Source organism: Schistocerca americana, chromosome X (assembly GCF_021461395.2).
Source record: "Schistocerca americana isolate TAMUIC-IGC-003095 chromosome X, iqSchAmer2.1, whole genome shotgun sequence".
Classification (NCBI taxonomy): domain Eukaryota; kingdom Metazoa; phylum Arthropoda; class Insecta; order Orthoptera; family Acrididae; genus Schistocerca; species Schistocerca americana.
Genome location: NC_060130.1, coordinates 948,190,924 through 948,213,907, shown reverse-complemented (window position 1 = coordinate 948,213,907; position 22,984 = coordinate 948,190,924).

Here is a 22,984-nt window from a genome sequence, read left to right as displayed (position 1 = left end):
TATTCAATCTGTATATTGAGCAAGCAGTAAAGGAAACAAAAGAGAAATTCGGAGTAGGTATTAAAATCCATGGAGAAGAAATAAAAACTTTGAGGTTCGCCGATGACATTGTAATTCTGTCACAGACAGAAAAGGACTTGGAAGAGCAGTTGAACGGAATGGATAGTGTCTTGAAAGGAGGATATGGGATGAACATCAACAAAAGCAAAATGAGGATAATGGAATGTAGTCGAATTAAGTCGGGTGATGCTGAGGGAATCAGATTAGTAAATCAGACACTTAAAGTAATAAAAGAGTTTTGCTATTTGGGGAGCAAAATAACTGATGATGGTCGAAGTAGGGAGGATATAAAATGTAGACTGGCAATGGCAAGGAAAGCGTTTCCGAAGAAGAGAAATTTGTTAACATTGAGTATAGATTTAAGTGTCAGGAATTCGTTTCTAAAAGTATTTGTATGGAGTGTAGCCATGTATGGAAGTGAAACATGGACGATAAATAGTTTAGACAAGAAGAGAATAGAAGCTGTCGAAATGTGATGCTACAGAAGAATGCTAAAGATTAGCTGGGTAGATCACATAACTAATGAGGAGGTATTGAATAGCATCAGGGAGAAGAGAAGTTTGTGGCACAACTTGACTAGAAGAAGGGATCGGTTGGTAGGGCATGTTTTGAGGTATCAAGGGATCACCAATTTAGTATTGGAGGGCAGTGTGGAGGGTAAAAAGCGCAGAGGGAGACCAAGAGATGAATACACTAAACAGATTCAGAGGGATGTAGGTTGCAGTAGGTACTGGGGGCTGTAGAAGCTTGCACAGGATAGAGTAGCATGGAGAGCTGCATCAAACCAGTCTCAGGACTGAAGACCACAACAACAACACGTTGTTTCTTTGTTTAGCAAAAGGGATCTGGTATATAACTATCAGTCTCGTGATAACTTAAGTTTGATGTAATTTGCGACTCGTTTCCACCTTTATCATGACTTTTACTATACTATATCGTCACCTAAAATGTTAATGAGGTTTGTTTTCTTTTGTAACTATTTCACAAAATATTTCATATTTGTTATTCTCGCAACTGCACTTGTTTCGCGAGCTGATCACCATAATCTATACTTAAACTTATATTTAAGTGCTCATTCCTCCAGTGATTTCATTAAAATGTGAGAAGCACACACGTAGTATCGTACACTGCATTGTATTTGTAACAGAGAGCACTTGGATACGTGGTTTTGGTCGGTATATGCGAAGTCCACGATCTCTAATTCACGCTCACTCTCAAAGTGTCTTTCAGTAGGGTACTACAAATCACAAAGACATTGCTGTATAAAATATTAAAAATGACTACATCGCCTGTCTCAGACAAGGTCATATTTTTTAATGTTAGTGGTGCCTGAAACAGTAGTATGAATGCTCTTGTAATGTAAATTTGACCATGAGCAAGAATGCAGCACCGGTATTGGTAGATTTGGGTATATTAATCTAAATAGCACATTGTCTAACTGTAAATTATTATGCATAATGAGACCAGTACGCTAAGTTATTCGTGTATGGTGTTATGCATAGATTTTGGTCTACGTGTCAATATTCAGAATCAGTTTGTACGTAGGCCTCTGCACAGTTTATGACGATGTCTTATAGGCTACATTCCGTATGTCGACTACTGACCAATCTCTTTTATAGTGTGATCGTTTTTAGCATTAGGAACTCTTCCGAAAGACCGCTACTTGCTAAATTTAAAGTATACCACGGTATTCTAATTCAGACTGTTTGGTCACATCTTTTCAGAAAGTTGAGTCTAGGTCTTGAGCGCACCGCGGCTATGCGGTGTTATCTCTGCTGGATCAATAACCCGGGCTGTGCTGAAGGAGCGGTGCGCGAGTCGCACGTTTACTTGTTTATGTCACGGTACCTTAATACAAATTGCAGCGTAGTGTCGCTGTAAACAAACCATCAACTGCGTGGCGGTGCATAGTAATGTTACAGACATGGATTTTGAAGGTAAATTGCAATTCGAGATTCCGCTTTCTTTCTTAGCACTCTACACATACGTTGTAGCGGTTTGTCGCTAGAAGTATTTTGCGGGAATGGTACAGAAATTGTGTTTTGATGTGGGGAGGACCTTAAAATACGGTATGAATTGCTATATTGTCGCGGTATTTGTAATTATTATTTGAAAACTCTTTCCGTGCAGTAGTCGGTAAAAAATGCAAGCTCAAAGTAGAAATTGGACGTAATTGGTGCGGCTGCACTGAATGGAAAATATTTGTAGTCCTTGATCGTGACTTTCTCAGCAGTGCATCGGAAGAGTAGCGAATAAATGAAATCAAACGAACCCTCATACGCTAGTCTGAAACTGGTGACTGAATAAAGTATTAAGTCAGTGGATATTACTACCAATGTAGGCCTAGTTACTTACCAGTGTTAAATTGATTCATGTGCACTAGTTTGTAAACCCGCCATCTGAAAGAGGCTCCTTGAGATATCGTGTACAAGAATAGCGCCACATGTTTTGAGCTACATTGTGTTTCACTACAAAGACCATGATGGTTTCTATTACGTCCAGTGCACTGATAATTACATTTCCATTCTTGCAGTATCGGAAGCACTTTAAAGACCCCATACTTAACAATTCACTTAGTGAACGAAATAAAAATAAATAATACTTGAAGGACTTTCTTTTGCGAAACTCTTGCTCCACCCATAATTAACTTTACTTTTCATATGGTCCCTAAATTATTCTAAGCGAATATTCGTACGGATCCTAACGCACGGCAAGAATAATATCTTTCTACAATGGATGACCATATGTGCTTTAATTGTTTGGTCTAATGCAATTAATTCTCTCTGTTCCTCCCCCTCCCTCCCTCACCCGCGTACACACACACACACACACACACACACACACACACACATTCTCCACCCCACGCCAATGCCCCTTACTCTGTACGCCCACAATGCAAACAAGTGTGTGTTACTTCTGGGCCAAGGGCTATGCAGGATGAAAGAAATGGCCTTATGAACCATTGTACAAATGTGCAGGTGAAGAAGTGAGTTACTCCACAAGATGTAATCTGTCTTGGTATATTTTACCACCTGGAAGTAAGTCATTGAAACCTTGAATCCTGGCACAAGAAGGACTTGCCGAGGCAAATCTTTGATTAGTTGTGGAGCCCCACAAGGCTCTATAATGTGACTTCTTATTTTTTATTGCTTATCAATGAGCCTTTTTTTTTAAATTTTCTAAAAGCACCTCCCATGTTTTTTGCAGAGCTCACGATTTTTATGTTTTGTATTACTGCCATATTGGTAATAAAATAGCAGACTACTGGTATAACTAGCAGGTTGCTATTTTGCTTGCTCATACACACTTTATTTATCTATTTACTTATTTATCCATATAAACCTCTTTATTAGTACATTCATCATGCACAAGATACAGGACAGAAAACCTTTTTAGCTTTTGGTTTTACAACCATCAAACCTACAGCATTTAAATTTTTTATAACAAATTGGACTTATACAGTTAATAATTACAAATTTGATTGAATGCCGTATATTTATAACTTATTTCTACAAGTAAAAGTATGAGTTATATTTTTTCTTGCATAAGATACTGTGAGACTGAATATTAGCAGTTTTGTAATAGGTAGTCTGTCACAGACGTTTTAAAGCTTTGTAGTTGAGGAAGAGATTTTATACATCTTGGTAATCTGTTTTATGGTTTTGTTCCTGCATAATGTACACCTTTTTGGCATAATGTGGTGTTCCAATGATTAACATGTATGCCTCTCTCTGACCTGGTACTGTAATCATGGACGCTTTTGTTTTGAGGAAAAAGGGGTTTTATTTTCTCAGTATAATTTTTGACATACACAATTACTTCCAATATACAGATTTAGTGAAAGGGTAAGATCTTTAGATCTTTAAAGAAACATTAGCATGGTTTTCTCCTGCTTGCTTGTTTCATTGTTCTTATAATTACCTTTTGTTTTCAGAAAAATGTTTTGGTCTGGTGTACAGTTCACCAGATAATGACACTGTACTTTACCATTTAATGTTTATGAGCAAGTATACAGTCCTAACAGTTTGTGCACTTGTATTATTGCAAAGAATTCTTACTAAATAGCTCATTTCTTGCTAGTTTTGAATTTAGCAATGTGATATGAGAGCTCCATTTAAAATTTTCCTGCATGTGAACCCCAAGAAATTAAGTTTTAAATCAGCACAAATGTTTTAGTTACCTATACATGCTATTGACTGTGCTGCATTTTTATTTTGATAATGTGGAAATTCATGAGTACTTTCTTGGGGGGATTGACTATTAACCTGTTTCTGGTAAACCATTCAGACACTTCTTTCATAATACATTTTGTAGATGCAGAAAGATCTTTTTCTTTATTTCTTTCAGTCAAAAGACTAATGACATCTGCAAACAATACTGGTTCTGAATTCCTAATGTGTAATGAGAAGTCAATACTGTACAACAAAAAAGAAATGGACATAGAATAGAGCCCTGTGGAAAATCATAACTTAGTCCACATGGTTCTTAAAGGTGTACCTGGAGTTCATTTCCTTCCTACTTAATTTACTTAATTTCAGTTACCTGAGAGCAATAATCAAAATATGATTTAATCCACTTCTTTTGCATGCCTCTTACAGCATACTGTTCAAGCTTTCTCAGGAGCATGGAATGATCAGTGATAAGACAAACGTTTGTCAGAGTGAAGAATAAACCTGAGATTTTTCTGTGGTTGTCCACTGCATTTAAGACAGGGTTTATCAGGTTGAAAGTGGCTGTTTCAGTTATAACATCCAGTTATAACATTATTCTTGTTGAAGAATGTAATCGGTTGTGAAATAGGGTTTTGCCATTTCCAGGTGCTTTTGAAAGACGCCACTTGATAATGATGAATTGCATATGTCTAATAAAGGAGAGACTATTTGTCTTGCCATTATGTTTATAACATAATCCAGAATATCATCAATACTAGCTGAATAATTACTCTCCAGTGAATTAATGGTGTTTAGAAATTCAGCTGGGCCCACTGGACTGAGGAACATGGATATATTACTTATTTCAATAGATGAAAGTTATTTCAATATTGTATTGGGTGTATTGCCAAACATTTCATTCATTGGTTTTCTAGCAACAGTAGCATATTAAGTGACAGACACATTCTATCCATTCAGAAACCACTTTCTAACATGGAGGCTATAACAATTAAATACAGTGGAAAAGGACAAACTTTATGAGAAAAACTTCTGTGGATATGAAACTAAAGCACAATGCAGTATGTTGTGTTGTCTCACTTGTTAGTGCTTTAAGGCAGTACATGAAAAACCACCACCCCAGCTGCTGCTAAGACATGCCGTAATTGCCACTTCTGGTGCCCTTTAAGTTTCATTACACATGTGCACGTAACTTACATTATAACCTTACAGAGAGTTATATTAGTAAATGTATCTATTGTTATGAGACAAGAACATTTGAGAAATCGCTACATTACAGTACTCACAGGTGCCTAAAGCAATGTGAAGAGCTTCAGTACACATGAAACAGTTTTGGTAGCACATAGTTTTATGCTCAGCTTCATTATAGATTGTTAACCAGTGTCAAACACTATGCAGCATGATGAACAACAGCCAAACTGTTGTGAGTGAACTACATACTGTGCCTGTCTCCAAACAAGTAACAGTACTTATCTTTGCCATGCTGTGAGACTTAAACTGGGGCAGTGCTCCTATATCGTCATTAGTAAAAGAAATTTTGGAAACAGGCTTCAGCATTTCTGCTTTTGCTTTTCTAGCCTCTATTCTGATTCCTGTGATAGCCAAGAGTGTCTGGATACTAACGTTGGTGACACTGATAGACCAAATTTCTTTGTGTTTTGTGGGAGATCTTTTGATGAGGTCCTCTATGGCAGTCACTGAATACCTCACATATTACCCTTTTGACAACTGAATGTGTTTCATTCACCATGTCTCTTATTATAGCCATATGTTTTGTTTTCCACTTGTTGCACAGTAGTTGCTGGCTCTTTAGAAGCATGCTGTAGTAACACTAGTTCTGTAATCATACTCAGCACATTTTATCTTATTCATTCATGAATATTTTTGTTTCATAGACAGTCTATAATCTCATCTTTCAGTTATAGATTGATTCTACTGTATATTCTGTTTATCTGGAAACAAATAATGTTGTCACTTTATAACTGCTGAAAATTTAGCTGTCTCAGCTATGAATTCAGAAAATTTAGCTGTCTCAGCTATGAATTCAGACAATCATGTGACATTAAAACTCTGAAAGTAGGTTATTGTGGTCTTGTATATTTAGTCACTGCGTGTAATTACTTTTCTAGCCTGAACACACGGTAACATTTTCCTAATTAAGTGAAAGGATCTTAACAAGTATGAAAACAATGCCACTAAAATTAACCATTAAACTTACACTTGAAGAGGAAAATGTATTGTATGTTTCCTGCACTTATAATTTGCAGAGAATCACTTTTTATGAACCATCTTCACCAACACGATATAAACAAAAATATATACTGATCAAATCAAAGATTGATCAGAAGGTGTGCTGCAGTGGCAAATGTAGGCAGCCTGTTTTACAACCAACAATTCTCATGCAAGTAACACAACTGTGTCCTCAATCTGAAGGTTGGCTTGAATGTATCCGTACGTTTCTAGGTGTGTCCTACTGTAGGTAGTTTTTCCTTTGCCTTCTTTTTATCTTCACTGACTTGTTACTGTTATTGTTGCTGTTGTTGTTGAGGTGGTGCTGGTGCTGGTGGTGGACCTCAGCCCTACAGCCCTAAAACTGATCTACTGTCCTAAGGGTGGTTTCATGCCCCTTCCATACTGGTCTGTCCTGTGCAAGCCTCTTCATCTCTGCATAACTATTCCACCTACATCCACTTGAACCTGCCTATTGCAATCTAACCTGAGACACCACAAATGATTTTTTTTTCTGCCAACACTTCCTTCCACTACCAATGTCCTGGTCATGTGTTACTTCATCAAAATTTAATTACCAGCCTCAGCTTTGCATTCATCGTCAAATCTAAAAATGAGAAAATACAAACAGAAAATGTCAGTAGATTTATAAAACAAGAAAACAAACTCATTAAATGTGTGAATGAAGTTAACAAGTTACCTAAAAGGTACAGCAGCAACAAGTAGGTTCGTAGGCAGCACATAGAAGAACAATGTTCACTCACTGTGTTTTTTAGAGTTTTCTGTGTGTTAAAGTCATTTAGTAAATTTCGTGCTTTAGTTTTCAACTGATGTTTCTTACTGTTTCTAGTGAAATATTTCAGTAAAATTTTCATTTGGTGTTTTAACTTTGTTTAGTGTTCCAGTGGGCATTTGAATTTTTTGGTTTTAGCTAATAATTTTGTGAAGTTTTGTTGGTATTGGTATTAGCTGTGGTATAGTAATATTAATACAAGTAGTTGCTTTCTTAGTAGGCAGAGAATTTCAAGACCACTATTGTTAGTTCTATAAATAGTTCTACTGGTGTAATGGAATTTTGGTAATGCAGATGTATAGTTTTTTTAGTAACCGTAAAATTTTACCATGAGTGAGAAGTATGGGCTCTGTTGTAGGGTTGTGTGTAGTGGGTTATGGTGTAGGAGGAGGGTGAAGGGTGCTGGGGAATGGGAACTGGCTGTTGGCAAGAAGGCAGCTAGGAAGATGAGGTATTCAGACAGTTTTACTTTGTGTATATGCAATAGATTTGACCAACTGTCAGAGTTGAGTGGAGAGGAGCCTTGTGTAGCTCTAGATGTAGGGAACATGCGGCAGTCCTCAGCAGTTAGGAGGCCTAGGATAGTTACAAAGTCTAACAGAAAGAAGAAGGTTCAGCTGCTAGGTAGTTCTCATGGTAGAGGTGTGGGCCAGCAGTTGCAGGAAGTGTTGGGGAGTGAGTACCAGGTCACCAGCATTGTGAAACCTAGTGCAGGGTTGGCTCAAGTGCCTGACAGCATAGGGGAGTTATGTAGCAATTTTATGAAGGAGGATCAGGTAGTGATAATGGGTGGAGCAGGGAACAGTCTTGATAAGGACAGGGAATGTGATGTAGGTGGTGACCTGGTAAAGATAGCTACTCAAACTGGTGGCACTAAAGTGCATTTCTTGCAACTGTTTCAGCATCATGATTGGCCTCACCTTAATGTGGCTGTTAGGCACGTTAACATGGGGCTGGGGAGGGCACTGATGAGAGGGCATGTGTCACATCTCAGTGGTGCTAGTTGGGTCTATCAGTAGATTGGGTTTCACTAGGCGTGGTCTGCACCTCAGTAGACATAGGAAGGGGATGCTGGCTAAGCTTATAGGTGACAGTGCAGTGGGTGGTGATGGTGGTGGTTGTGGTGGGGTCTCTCATGGAAAAATTCCTGTAGTAGTTGGTGTTAGAGCTGCACCTCTTTTAGATTGAAGTCAGCTGATAGGTACACTTGCTTAAAGGAAGTCCCTCTAACTAAGGGCTCACCTTTGGAGGATGTAATGTTACCAAGTAGAGAAGGAATTAGCATATTTCATCAAAATACAAGAGGTATTAGAGATAAAGTTAGTGAACTGCTTATAGATGTTGACTCTGAAATTATTGGTATATCAAAGCACCACTTAAATAATTTGACAGTTCAGAGGCTTCCTTTGCCAGCATACAGATTAGCTGGCTGTTTCTCAAGGAATTCCTTGTGTGGTGGGGGAGTGGCTATGTACGTAAAAAAGAGTATTCCATTTGAATCCACAGACGTATCATGACACTGCGCTGAACAGATATATGAATGTGGTGCAGGGGCAGTTGAATTTAGTGAAACTAAACTTCGAATTGTTGTTGTTTATAGGTCCCCTAACTCTGACTTCAGAGCATTTCTGCTCAAGCTGGAAAGGGTTCTTGATTCACTTTGTAGGAAGTACCAGAAATTAGTTATATGTGGTGACTTCAGTATTAATTTTGTATATGATGGTGCAAGAAAAAGGATGTTGGTGGATCTCCTAAATTTATATGATCTGATGCAGATTGTGTTTTTTCCAATTAGGGTGCAGGGGAACAGTAGCACAGCCATAGAAAATATTTTTCTTCATTCTTCATTACTAGATGGGCATTCTGTTAGTAAACGCGTGAATGGCCTTTCAGACCATGATGCACAAGTTTTAACACTAAAATGCTTTTGTACTCAAACCAATGTCGTATTTAATTACAAACTGTGTAGGAAAGTTAAGCCAACAGCAACAGAGAGTTTTTTAAACCTTGTCAAGGAACAAAAGTGGCAGGATGTTTACAGTGCCAATAACATAGATGGTAAATGGATTCCTTAACACATTTGTCATGCTCTTTGAGAGTTGCTTTCCATTAGAACATTCTGAACAGGGTACTAGCAGTAATTGGGTGCCCAGGTGGATGACTAGTGGCATAAGGATATCTTGTAGAACAAAGCGGGAATTATATCAAAATGTTAGAAGCAGTCACAATCAAGCTAGAGTAGCTCATTACAAACAGTATTGTAAGGTGCTTAAAAATGTTGTTAGGAAGGCAAAGAGTATGTGCTATACAAATAGAATAGCTAATTCATAGGATAAAATTAAACCATAAGGTCAGTTGTGAAGGAAGTGTCTGGTCAGCAGCACAAGGTTGATGATATAAATACAGTTCATAGTAAAAATATTTCTGTTACTAATAAATCAGATATATGTACAGTATTTAACAATCATTCTCTGAGCATTGCTGCTGAATTAAATAAAAAATTAGTTTCTACAGGAAATCATATAACTTTATTGGAAAATGCTTTTCTGAGATTGATGTCTGAAATACTCCTCTGTGATACAGACAAGAGGGAGATTGAGTCAATAATTAAATCACTGAAGACTAAGGACTCTCATGGTTATGATGGAGTGTCTAGCAGAATATTTAAGTACTGTGCTGCACATGTTAGCCCTGTATTTAGCCATATTTGTAATTTTTCCTTTAGGAATGGTCAGTTTCCTGAGCAATTAAAGTACTCAGTGGTAAAGCCGCTTTATAAAAATGGAGAAAGGGATAATGTAAATAATTTTAGAACTATTTCTATGCCATCATTGTTTGCAAAAGTTATTGAAAAGGCTGTGTATGTGAGGATAATTGATCATTTTATGTCACACGATTTGCTATGAAATGTACAGTTCGGCTTTAGAAGTCATTTAACAACTGAAAATGCTACATTCTCTTTTCTCTGTGAGGTACTGGCTGGGCTAAAGAAAAGGTTTCCAATCCTTGGCATATTTTTTGATTTAACTAAGGCATTTCATTGTGTCGATCACAAAATATTGCTCCAGAAGTTGGACCATTACGGAATATGGGGAGCAGCTCACAATTGGTTCACCTCTTACTTTAGCAACAGGCAGCAAAAGCTCATTATTCACAATGTTGATAACGACTGTGATGTGGGGTCTGAGTGGGGTACTGTCAAGTTGGGGGTGCCCCAGGGATCAGTGTTGGGGCCACTCCTGTTCTTTATTTATATAAATGATATGCCCTCTCGTATTACAGGTAACACTAAAATATTTCCATTTGCTGACGACACTAGCTTGGTAGTAAAGGATGATGCGTGCAACATTGGCTCGGATTCAAATAGTGCAGTGAATGACCTACGTTCATGGCTTGTAGAAAATAAAGTAACACTAAATCACAGTAAGACTCAGTTTTTCCAGTTTATAACACACAATTCAACAAAACCTGACGTTTTAATTTCACGGAAAGGGCATATGATTAGTGAAACTGAACAGTTCAAATTTCTAGGTGTTCAGATATGTAGAAAGCTGTCGTGGAAAGCCCATGTTCAGGATCTTGTTCAAAGTCTTAATACTGCCATTTTTACTATTCGAATGGTATCAGAAGTGAGTGATCATTCAACACAAAAATTAGTCTACATTGCTTATTTTCATTCGCTTATGTTATATGGTATTATATTTTGGGGTAACTCTTCCCAATCTAAAAGGATATTTTTGGCTCGGAAACAGACAGTTCGGGCAATAAGTGGTGTAAGTTCACGGACCTCTTGTCGACCCCTGTTCACGAGTCTGGGTATTTTGACATTGGCCTCTCAATATATGCATTCCTTACTGTCATTTCTTGTTAAGAATATTAGCTTATTCCCAAGAATAAGCAGCTTTCACTTGGTTGATACTCGGCAGAAATCAAACCTGCATCTGGATCGGACTTCCTTAACTCTTGTGCAAAAAGGTGTGCAGTATACTGTTGCATCTATTTTCAATAAACTACCACTTGAATTCAAAAATCTTAGCAGTAATCCACGTGCTTTCAGATTGAAACTCAAGAGTTTCCTCATGGGTCACTCCTTCTATTCTGTCGAGTTCCTTGAAAAATTAATTTGATTCTTATTGTATTGTTGATTGCGTTTACTTAAACTTATGGACTGACTGTTTTTGGGTTCATAAACATTTATTTTTATCTGTTATTACTTTTATGTTGTAATTTCATGTACTGACACGTTCTATGACCTTGGAGATTTGCTCCTCAATTTGGTCGTATGGAACTTCAGGTGTAAATAAATAAATAAGGGCAGGGAATGTATATTTATAGAAAAAGTTTACAATACACAGTGCTAGTGGATCTAGTAGAATATGAGTTACAGACAACACTATGTGTATATTAAAAGATGTAGAGTGGAGTAACTTTTATATGTTTCTAAAATATGACATTATCTATATTTTTAAAAAATATACAATAAATAAAATATATGTAAAAACTATTAATGGACTTATTTTGCATGTCATGAAAACATTAATGTGTAATGCAACATAAAGTTAAAATCATAAAAAGAATTTAAAACCTGCTTGAAAGCGTTATCTATATAGCTAGGTCACAGATGCATGACATGAAAAGCAGTACATTGCATTCCAACTGCTACACAACTTTAAATGTGATAACACATAATCCAGAATGTTATATTGTAAGTAAATATGATTTTAAATATGCTTGACATCATCAGGTATAACTATAATGTAACTTGAATTAAAAATATTAAGAAGGCAGATAGTCATAAAAAGATGGAACTAAAGTTCAAGAACTCTGAATGCAGAAGTAGTTGAAGGAGTCTAGGGGACATCACCACCCGGATGAGATCAGGCTGACCACCAGAGGCAGTAGTGGCAGACCAGGCAGAGTTGATGTCAGTGGGCCATGAGGATGCTATTAGTGTGAAGCACAGTTGCCATAATAAAGATGGAGGCAGTTACAATGAGGTATCATGTACCTAGACAGCTTCCAGAAGTTCTCTGCCACAGCAGGTCTCTAAAAATGCCAAACTATGTGCTGTTTTGGAACCCACATTGTTCATTTGTCCATTTTTCCAGTAGCGCAGATTTTAGTTTTATGTGTCGGAGCACCTTTTTGTTCTTGATTTAGAATTTTTAAATCAGATAGGATGTCATTCATATTGCAGCCAGTGGTGTTGATGTGTTTACCATATGCTGTTTTGTTACTCTGTTTACGTTTTCTTTATATTGGAAAAAGTTTCTGCCCATTTGGCTGATGTAATCTTTATCACACCTTCCACCCTTAGTTTATACACTTCTGAGCTCAAAAATTTGTTCTTGTTGTATTATGCTTTACCTGCCTGGATAGCTGTGCATGGAAATGCACCACTTTGCTTCTGGTACAGGGGGGAGGGGGGGTTGGAGAGGAGGCGAGGGGTTGCACCAGCCCCGGATTAAATCTGCCTGGTGGATTAATGATGCAGGTTGATATGCCAGACAGCCTGGAAGTGGTTTTTAGGTGTTTCTCAAATCACACTAAGTGAAAACTGGGCTGGTACCCTAGCCCCACTTCAGTTACATGATTCACAAACATTTTGAAAACTTCACTCACTTTCATAGGAATGACACTACACACAGGCTCCTGGTGTACACATATTCCATCCCTGAGGGTAGTGGGATCATGACAGGCAGAACATCTGGTCATCCCTTAAAACTAACCATGCCAAATGTGTTATTAACCATGCCACCCCTGTGCTGATGTAAGACAAGGCCACAAGAAAAAGAAGAAGTTATATTATGCGTTAATTGGTTTCATAGTGTGTTTGAAACTTGGAAGCCTGTTTTAATTTGATGTTTATGAAGGCAGTGTACCATTGTATCTTATATTTGTCCATTGTAAGAGATTTCAGCATTCTTACTTTCTCCCTGCTGCCATTATTAGAGATAGCATTATTTGATGTTAGTCAAGAGCCAGGCAACTACAGGGGGGCAGGGGGCTTCAGTTTAATAATGACTCTGAACCAAAGTGAAACTAGGCATTTTTTACATTAATAAATCATTTCCAGAAGTCAATGAGACATAAGTGGTAGAAAAAATGCTAGGGATAGCTACAGATCAAATCTCTTATCTTTGAAGTTATAGTCTGGCTTTCGCTAACAGCCACTGAGACCCACAGTCTAAAATGAACAAATGAACCAACTTAGGAAAAATGTGAACATTGGTTCATAGAAATGGATAAAAGTGGAGTCACAAATTGGCATATACTTTAAAATCTCACTACATCCTCTCATGTGGCAGCATGCCAGATGACGCATTGCACATTATATGAACCTCTCTCCTGGGACTCTATAAAGCATCTCCACATGCACAAAATTGCCTCTAAGACTGAACCATGTGTTTGCTACACCTCAGACAGAACCATCACAGTGTTTTGAGTCTGTAGGCATGACAACACAGATATTAAATAACGCAGAGATTCACTGCTAGGATCACAGGGTCATAACAGGTGAGTGAACTGAAAGTATAATAGAATTTTTTTAATAACTTACATAGTCGCCATTGACTGTATATTTATTACAATATCCACATTGCAATTTCAACCTATTGGTCATATGCAAGTGGTTACATGTGATGAAAACTGCAGTAGTCAGCATTAATAAAAAGACAAGAGTTTATTATTATTATTATTATTATTATTATTATTATTATTATTATTATTGTGCAAACTACTGCTTGTTTTCCCAGCAGCTGCTACCACTTCAAAATGACCAAAAGACTGAAATTGCAATAGTGGATATTGTAATAAATGTACAGCCAGTGGCAAACGTGAAGTCATTTAAAAATCATATAAGACTGTGAGCGTACAACAAAAACAATTGTGGGTAACAGAAGTATTCAGGGGAATTAAATGGGAATCCTTGGAAGAAAGTTGACAGTTCTCATGAAAACTTCTTGCTGCCACCATTGTACATCTTGTGGAGGGAACACAAGAATGAGGGAAAAGAAAATATAGATTGCATACAGAGGGATATAGATATCATTTTTCCCTTGCTCAGTAAGGAAATGGAATTGGAAAGAAAATCAATAATGCTGGTACAATGTACCCTCCACCATGCACTCTACTGTAGCTTGGGGAGTATATATGTAGATGTAGATGTAAATATGTATAACATTTGTTCTGTTGATGGGTACCTACATGCTAACTTACATTAACAGTGTGACAGCACATACATGCCTACATAGTATAGTCTATTTATTTAATGCCATAAACACATAAAAGCACAATCTGTATGCTAATATAGTTACATTGATAAGATACAGATCAATGTAAAATATACAGGCAACAAAAACACTAAAATCCATATACATATTTATATTATAAATGTGAAGGTAACTCTGCCACATTTTCACAACTAAACCACTGAACTGATTTTGATGAAATTTGGTATGGAGATAGCTTGAGCCCTGAGGAAGAACATAGGTTCCTTTGGAAATTAAAAGAATATTGGCTCTTAGGAGGGGGTAGTAGGGAATGGAACATCATTTTTTTACTCCACTGAACATAAACCACGTTAAAAATTGTTAAATTTTGTTGTATAACATACAAGTTTTATGATGAATAGCTACTTGAATAGCATGATACATGGATGCATAATCCTGCCCACATCCCTCCACATGCACCACTCAGCAGTGTGCGTGCTGCATTATTGTGCATTGGAGGCAGTTGCAGAGTATCAGGGGGTGGTCAGACAGTGAGGGGAGGGGCAGCCATGTGAGAACAGCTGATGTTATTGCATGTACAAATATTATAAGTCCACATTTTATTTTATGTTCAACTTGAGTCCTTAGTCCTTGAAACAGGCTCCATTTTGTAGTAGATAATAGATGTATTGTATTTTTCAATTTATTTTGTAGTTTTCACATTTTTAACTGAGATTTGAAATGTAGCACATAATATAAGAAACATTTATTATATACCTATATACTGGCACTACATACATTTACACACACACACACACACACACATACACATAAAACACAAAGAATTAAACAATATGAGGTGTGACTGGAAAGTTTTAAGAATGGATCCACTACTGCTTACTGGTTTGGCGGGTAGGCACATGGAGGGTGGGGAGTGAGCCATTGTCTTGTCGTTGAATGCCCTCTGACAGGAAACTGCATTTCCTTTATTCAGTTCATTGTGGCAGTTTGTTGACTGCGGGTCTGTTAGGGCTTGTTGCCAGATTCTGTCTGCGTGAAAATGGACGTAAAAACAGAGCAACGAGTTTGTGTCAAATTTTCTTTTAAAACCAGGAAATCATATTCTGAGACTTACCAACTATTAAAAACAGCCTTTGGAGAAATTGTATGAGCCAATAAAACATATTTGTATGGTTCAACAGATTTAAAAAGGCCTGTGAATCATTTGAAGATGAACCACGGTCCGGCCGTCCTTCCACCTCAAAAACAAATGAAAATGTTGTGAAAGTTCACAACTTAGTGTGCTCTGATTGTAGACTTACAATTAGGGAGATGGCTGATGAACTTAATTGAAGTTTCTATGCAGTTCGGTCAATTTTAACTGAAGATCTGAATATGTGTCGAGTCTCCGCAAAACTCATTCCAAAACTGTTGTCAAGTCACCAGAGACAATACCGACTTGAAGTGTGCCAAGAACAGATGATACTGACTAAAAATGACCCAGATTTTTTAAATAGGGTAATTACAAGAGGTGAATTGTGGATATATGGATATGATCCTGAAACCAAAGTGCAGTCTTTGCAGCAGAAGACTTCAGGTCACCATGACCAAAAAAAGCACGGCAAAGTCAGTGATTTTTTTTTTCAATTATGCCAGTATTGTGCATCATGAATTTACCCCTGTAGGACAGAAAATTAATCAGGAATACTACAAATGTGTCCTTGAGCATTTACGTGAAAAGGCCTGCATTATGGAAAGACAGAAGTTGGGTGCTACACCATGACAATGCTCTGGCCCATTGTGCATTCTCCATCGTTAAATTTTTGTCCAAATTCAAAATTCCTGTGCTTCCACGACTGCCATATTCCCCCAATATGGCCCCTGTGGACTTCTACCTGTTTCCTAAACTGAAATTTTCACTGAAAGGGAAGTGATTTGATTCAATTGAAGACATCCAGGCAAATACAGAGAGCATCCTTAACACACTTCAGGAAAAAAATTTCCAAAAATGTTTCCAAAAATGGAAACGCCATTGGAGTTGGTGTGTTCAGCCAGAAGGGGACTATTTTGAAGTAGATGCATCACAGTAGCATGTAAGTACCACCATTGTACAATTACAAGCCCATTCTTGAAACTTTCCTATCACTCCTCATATCAACCAGGGGCACAATATATAGATTTATATTTCCTGTTATTATGTCAATAGTTGAACACAATGGACCCGTAGTTTGTATATTTCCACACACTTACTCATTGCTGTTGCCACTTGGAAGGAAACCCCATTTTATTCAGTTCTCTTTGTTTCTTGCCAATCCCAGTCTGATTCAGTTCATAAATCTCTGTCTTCTATCCCTTCGCAGTACTGCCTTGTATGTTTTCTTTAGGCTGCATCAATCCATGGTGTTGTCCAAATATGCAGTTAATTTTTGCTCCCTTGCTGTTTGGATGTGTTGGTGATTTTACTCACAATGCTTACAAAAAGCTTTGAGATTTAAGTTGCTATCTTATGGTTGTTTCCCATACAGCAAATGATTTCAGTTGAGTCATGCTTTTGTATATTCCATACTTGCTGTGATCTCTTTGTGGATTTCTGGTTATGTATTCCAGCTAGTATGTATAAGCTGTCTTTGGAATAGGGACACAGGAAGTTTATAACATTGTGGCAGGTGGTATGAAGTTAGGTTGGGTTGGGTTGTTTGAGGAAGGAGACCAGACAGCGAGGTCATCGGTCTCATCGTGTTAGGGAAGGACAGGGAAGGAAGTTGTCCATGCCCTTTGAAAGGAACCATCCTGGCATTTGCCTGGAGCGATTTTAGGGAAATCACGGAAAACCTAAATCAGAATGGCTGGACACAGGATTGAATCGTCATCCTCCCGAACCCGAGTCCAGTGTCTAACCACTGCGCCACCTCGCTCAGTGGGTATGAAGTGCTACGCCTATTCATTTGGCATGTTGAGATGGACTCTAGACCAGACTTGTGTATTCTGCCACTATATAGTAAAATTACTAGAAGATTCAAATGTCACAAGCCTGAGATACTTGATACTTAGTGTGACATGTTTCTCATCCTGCCAATGGCCTTGCCGCAATGGTCACACCAGTTCCCTTAAGATCACTGAAGTTAAGTGCTGTTTTGCTTGATTAGAAATTGTATGGGTCATTTTCTGGGTCTTCGGTATGCTGTTGGCAAGTGTGGTGCTAATTGAGGAGCTACTTGACAGCAAAATAGCAACTCTGGTGAGGAAAACTGACAATGTCTGGGAGAGCAGTGTGCTGACCCCAAGCCCCTCCATCTCCACACTCAGTGGTGCCTATTGGACTGAGGATGGTGAAGCAGTCAGTTGATACCGTTGGGCCTTTAAGGCCCATTCAGATGGAGTTATTTATGTTTCTCATCTTAATATGCTTACCACTGTTATTATTAATGCTAGTAGAATTTACTTTTTTTGTTTTCTTGTTCCTATGATTATGGTTATAGATATGTGTGTAAACAAACTGAGCTTTTTATTCATAGAACAAATACTGTGATCAGTCATACAAGTTAACTTTTTAGAAAAGTGAATAGCAGAAATCCTATGATATAATGTTTTATGCATATTTAATAGATTATAGTTGTTTCATGTTGTCTCCAAAAATAGTTTTGATCTTGTACATTTGCATAATATATTTAGGCCAATTATATACAGTAAGAATATATGTAAATAAATACTAGCTTTGATAACAAATCAGACAGAGAAGATTGTTTCATTCATTAGTAATAGTGGTTGAAGGGGGTAGTTTCAAAAATTATTCATTTTTTCGATTAGCATAGTTATTTATATCACACAACAATAGTTTCTTTATTGACTTCACAGATATATAATTTTTAAACAGTACAACTATCCATCAACAGTTCCACATACATAAAAAATCTTCTGTTGTTTTACAGTACTGATGCGAGCTGTATAATAGTTTTGGTTATGTGGCTACAACATCACAAAAACAAACTTTAGGGTCAGGTTCTTTACAACAAAACAAGAAAAAATGTCTAGTAGAGACTCTAAAGCATATACCTTAAGAGATATGAGCACCTGTTCATCTCCGATACTATGAAACACATCTCTTTTACTGCAAACTCTTTGTTTTTCATAATTTGGGGGAGGTAGTATGGACCAAAACAAGAAAAAAATATCTAGTAAACTTTAGAGCTATGAGTACTTGTTCAATAAAAGAGATGTGTTTCACACTAGCGAAGATTAACAACTGTTCATAGCTTTTAAAGTATGCATTTTAGAGCCTGCGTTTACTAGATATTTTCTCTTGTTTTGTCAATACTTCCTCCTTCCAAAATATGGAAAGCAAAGACCCCGCAGTAGAAAGGATCTGTTTCATACTATGGAAGATGAACAAGTGCTCATACCTCTTATGGTATGCATAGGGCCCATGTTTACTTGACTTTTTTATTTATTTCTGTATAAGGAACATGTCCATAAAGTTTATTGGTGGTTTTTTGGGACACCCCTATATTTTTGAAATATGAAAAATATTTTTATCTTACTGAAAACCAGTTAACAAAAAATCTGAATTATGAAACTTCAGACCACCTGTTAAACAAAAAATTGTTCTTTTAGTTAAGAACAGTTGTTCATATAACACACAGGACTGAATTTATATATATTTTAATCTGCAAATATGCATGCTGTTAGACCTTGAGAACTAAATGATGATAATACAGACTCTGATATGGAATATTTTATTGTTTTGTCATTAGAGTAATTGATGTACAGAAACAATGATTGGCAAAAGTTGATAAATGAAACAGTTTGTTTTAATATAATTAGCATCAACCCTTGGATCACAGAAATTTTGAGTGCATAAAATGTTTAACACAGCCATTATTATACTGTAATAATAGTGTTTCATTGTTTGCTTTTGGCTGAGAGAGCAACAAACAGTAACTCTATCTCATTATGCAGTGAGGCAGAATGTGAACATACATTGTAGCCTGTGACATCAAAACTTTCTTGTTTTCATGTGTGGCTTTACATTGTCATACGTACTTGCCAGCACTGAACAAAATTACAAGCAATGCTGAAAATCTGTATCCTTTGCATTTACACACTCACACTTTTAAGACAATTTCCATGAACATGATACAGTTTTCCTCTTGGTTTTCAGATCATTTCTACAATATTACTGTGTTTAAGTTTCATTTACTTTCATTACCATGTAATGAGTGATGGTGTTCAAACATTGGGAATAAATTTCTCAGGCGAGATACAAAATCACTGATGTCCTAATCTAGATATCATATGCACACATTACAAAAACTTAAAAACCAACTCAGAGCAAAAATTTTAAGTGAACTGAAGCCTTTTCATGACAATGGAAATGTTAACAACAGCTGTAAGGAAACTGTCTAAAGGGGAAGAGCACTTCAGTAATGCCTACAGCAGGGGTTACCACTCCAGTGAAATAAAAACTAGGTATTCATATGGCATTGTTAATGATACATAAGTCTGTGTATTATAAACACAGAGGAATAATGGTGTCCATTACTGTGACACAGTGGCTTTCTAATCATGAGTATGTGTGTAAGCTGTGTACATGGAGGTGGGGCAGTGCTTGCTGGTGTTCAGTAGGCCAGTTCTTTCAGAAAATTGTCTGATGGTGGACTGTACTGCAGCTGAAGCATTTCAATATATATAACTTTTTCAGGTTCAGACAGCAGTGATGACTTCTCAGAATCCGTAGAACAGCTTCGGAGCAGGCTGAACATCGTCAAGAGACTAATGGAGAATAACACTCAGAAGAGAAGTAAAAAACGGAGATCAGCAAGAGATTCTATTATTGATGGGAGCTTCCTCAGTGTAGTTTTTGCAGTGGTGCTTGTTATGATTATTTGTGTCAGTGTTTATGCCTTTGCAAACTTGTATTATGCCATTCTCAGAAAATTTCAAACTAAGCAACACACAGAATTGTAATTCTTCTTCTATACTGTCAGTAGCAACATTTGTAACAGATGGTAAAAGTCATAGTGTGACTCTGTATTATCATGTAAACTGAAATTCTGTTTTCATTTAAATAAAGCATTTGCTTTAATTCTCTTTCAATAGCAACTCTTCATAGTCTTTCAGTTTGCTATTATTCTCTACGTCAGTCTACTGCAGTTCATAAAAGCTAATTTTTTTGCTAAATAATCAGTTAATATGTAGCAGATGTTGTATTTAACTGAACATTGGCATTTTGATTAACATACTTATGTGAAAGAACATCACCATTCCTACAGAAGGGATTCAAAAGATGTGTGAAATATTTGAGTGATCATAATACTTGAAAGTGATCTAACAGTACAAATAGGAAGCATATACAACATACTCTATCTATTCCTCACTTAATGGAAACCTTTTTCATAGAGGGACAGAAATTATTTCAATTCTTAAGCACATTCAGGCTTATATGTAAGTACATAAGGTATCAGAATCTAAATACATAAGGACTGAGATCTGTAAGGAATTAAAATTATTTTTTATTTGACTTCCTTTTTACCACCTGACAAAAATGTGAGATGATTGCTGGATATTTTCTTGTGGTTATATCATTACTCTCTAACAATAAAAATTTGGGATAATTCATCCATTGGAAGTCTATATGCTTACAAACCAACTGCATATTATAAGCACACTTCATATACTGCCAGAAAAAAATTGCAACAGCAAAAAAATAATTAATGTAGAGTAATGAAATTTTGGGAATACTTTTGTCTAGGTAACATATCTAGTCATTAACATTATAGATCACAGGTTAATTTCAGCATGAGGTAAGCCACTGTAAATGTGAAATGTTGGTACATTAATAACAAGTGTAACCATCACAATGTTGAATGCAAGCATGCAAATGTGCCTGCATTGTGTTGTACAGGTGCCGGATGTCAGTCTATGAGATGGAGTTCCATGCATGTTGCACTTGGTGGTCAGTACAGGGACAGATAATGTTGGTTGTGGATGAAGTTGAAGTTATTGTCCAACAATATCCCATATGTGGCTGATTGGAGACATATCTGGCAACATGTCAGCACTCTGTAGAGCATGTTGGATTACAACAGCAGAATGTGGGTGGGTATTATTCTGTTGGAAAACACTTCCTGGAAAGTTGTTCATGAATGACACCACAACAGGTTGAATCACCAGACTGATGTACAAATTTGCAGTTAGGGTGCATGGGATAACCACCAGACTGCTCCTGCTGCCATCTTAATTGCGCTCCAGCCTATAATCCCAGTTGTAGGTCCATTGTGCGTAGCACACAGACAGGATGGTTGCAGGCCCCCAGCTGGCCTCCTTCTAACCAACACATGGCCATAACTGGCACCAAAGCAGGACCAGCTTTCATCAGGAAATACAATAGACTTCCATCCTGCCCTTCAATGAGCTCTTGCTTGACACCAATGAAGACACAAAGTGGTTTTGGGTCAGCAGAATGCATGCTACAGGGTGTCTGGTTTGGAGGTGTCCTTGAAGTAACCAATTTGCAACAGCTTGTTGTGTCACTATGGTGCCAACTGCTGCTCATATTGCTGCTGCAGATGCAGTACAACATGCCAGAGCCATACACCAAACATGATTGCCTTCCCTCATGATAGTGCCACTTGACCACCTGGAGCCTGGTCGTCTTGCAACAATACATTCTCATGATCACAGCTGCCAGCAATGATGTGCAGTGGCCACATTCCTTCCCACTCTTTCTGCAGTATCACAGAAGAAACATCCAGGTTCTCATAGCCCTATTGCATGACCTCATTCAAACTCAATGAGGTGTTTACAAAGGTGTTTTTGTCACCTTAAAGGTATTCTTCACTAACATCATCTCAGCACTTCCAACCTCAAAGGTAACTAACATTCAGGACTGTTATAGCATGCATTTAAAGCAAACCTGATTTGCATCCTCATAGTGGCACTACTAACACCATTCTTATGCAACTGGCATGAAAGTTGAATAGACTTTATCTTTCAGATAGAAAAACAGGCCTACCAACTTTTGTTTGTCTCACAACTCCTCCTTGGTGTCATGACTTTTTTTCCATCAGTGTATTTTCAGGAGATCTGGGATTTTAAATCTATAATCACTATTGTTGCATTGTTAAAAGGTTGCAATAACAAATTCACACATAGAAAAATAATGGACAAGAAGATGGATGAACACTAGTTGGATGTAGGAGAATAAATAATAAGTAGAATTTGTAGCAAACACAGGCATAGTGAAAAATGGATAGATATTTCATATTGGAAGAATGTAGTGCAGACTTTTACCAAAAAATATAAGAACAGCTTATCACAAATAGGAATGTAGTTTAGAAGTTTACCAACAAGTGTGAGAAATACAAATCAGAATTTGGAATCTTGAGCAGAGAAAGTACCTATACTCTATGAAACTCTTGGTATAGTTCAAGAATATACATTCAAGAACCTTTAAAATTGCTGTTTTTGCATGAATAAGAGCTTGTTATACCCTAATTACTTGTTGTTTCCATGTTGTTGTTTCT